This window comes from Morone saxatilis, unplaced genomic scaffold, assembly GCF_004916995.1.
Source record: "Morone saxatilis isolate NCDOM2014 unplaced genomic scaffold, NCSU_SB_2.0 Contig12, whole genome shotgun sequence".
In the NCBI taxonomy this organism is placed as follows: Eukaryota; Metazoa; Chordata; class Actinopteri; family Moronidae; genus Morone; species Morone saxatilis.
In genome coordinates, this window is record NW_023339674.1 from 1494532 (window position 1) to 1496379 (window position 1848).

Below are 1848 nucleotides of genomic sequence, written 5' to 3' on the forward strand. Positions count from 1 at the left end.
GTCTCTCTGTCTGTCTCTCTGTCTGTCTGTCTCTCTCTCTCTCTGTCTCTCTCTCTCTCTGTCTGTCTCTCTGTCTCTCTCTCTCTCTGTCTGTCTCTCTACCTGTCTGTCTCTCTGTCTGTCTGTCTCTCTACCTGCCTGTCTCTCTGTCTGTCTGTCTCTCTACCTGTCTGTCTCCCTGCCTGTTGTGCTCCCTGCCTGGTCTGTCTCTTCTCTCCCTGTCTGTCTCTCTTACCTTTCCCCTGCCTGTCTGTCTTCTCTCTCTGTCTGTCTCTCATACCTGTCTCTGCTGTCTGTCTGTCTCCCTGTCTGTCTCCCTGTCTGTTCTCTCTGGTCTCTCTACTGTCTCTCTACCTGTCTGTCTCCCATGGTCTGTCTCCCTGCCTTGTCTGTCTCTGCTGCCTGGTCTGTCTCTCTGTTACTGTACACGTAGCATGCAGCGGTTCACACGGACAGCCGCTCCGGGTTCAACATGACACCGACTTTACCCGAGTGTTACCGAGTGTTACCGAGTGTTACCGAGTGAATTTAGACTCTTAATTTAAAAACAAACACAACAACAATCGACCCGCGAATTATTCTCTGATCATTTCAGGATGAAAAACATTAAACAGAAGCCGATTGTAATAGTGTCCGTCGGGTAAATGTGTCCGGGCGGCAGCTGCGGCAAAAGCATGAAAGGTTCCTACTGTTATTTTTTAAAACTCTCAAACGTTTTCATTCAAATGTCAAGAACTTCAGTATTCACCCCAAAATGTACTTAAAGGTTAAAGTAATCATTATACAGAGTGGCCCATATTGATTAATCTAATTGATTATATCAAGTACTATCAGTTATAATCGATTGATGATTATAATCATTGATAGATTAGTAAAGTAGAACTGAATTACTCAAGTAAAGTACAGGTACCTCAAAACTGCACTTAAGTAAATGTCCTACTACTACTAATAATAATAATAATAATAATAATTCTGTTACAATTGTTTCCTTAGACATCGTAATGATGTTAGTTGGGAAACATTTTAAAACATTTTTTGATGTAAAAGCACTGACTGGATAAAGAGCTATCTGTAACTCTGTACAAGTACAGTTGTTGTATATAGTGTATATATATTTTATATTTTTATTTTGTTATATTTTGTTATATTTATACGTTCTCTACTCTTTGGACTCCACTGTGACGGAGTATTAGGGCCAGACTAAGTAAAAAAATATTTTATTTTTTGGGAAATTACGAGAATAAAGTCGTAATAATACGAGAATAATGTAATAAAAAAAAGTGGTTTTAATGATAAAAAAGCTTCGATAGAGTTATCAAGATCTGACGTGAGCAGCTCAACCAATCAGCAGCCGCTGTTTGTCTCAGTCAGTACAGTCAACAGGTAAACTAACGTATTGATCATTTCATCTTTAAACAGTTTTACTGTCTGAGTCAACAGACTGACAGTTCTCATAAAATTACTACTTTATTCTCGTAACTTAGTATGGCCCTAATACTCTGTCGTACGTCACTCCCCTGGACTGCTGGGCCCAATATAATTTATATTTCAATATTATATAAGTGTAATATTATATAATAGAATATTATATACCATTATTTTATACAATATAATATAATATAACATTATTTTATATAATACAATATAATATAAAATAATATAAAATAATATAATATAATATAATACAATATAATATAATATAATATAATATAATACAATATAATACAATACAATACAATATAATATATAATAATCATGGTAAATGTAAATACTAAAAAAGAAACCGTTAAAAACTACAACTCCCAGCGTCCTCTTCCGGCGCGCTGATTGGTCAGAGCCGTGCGATGG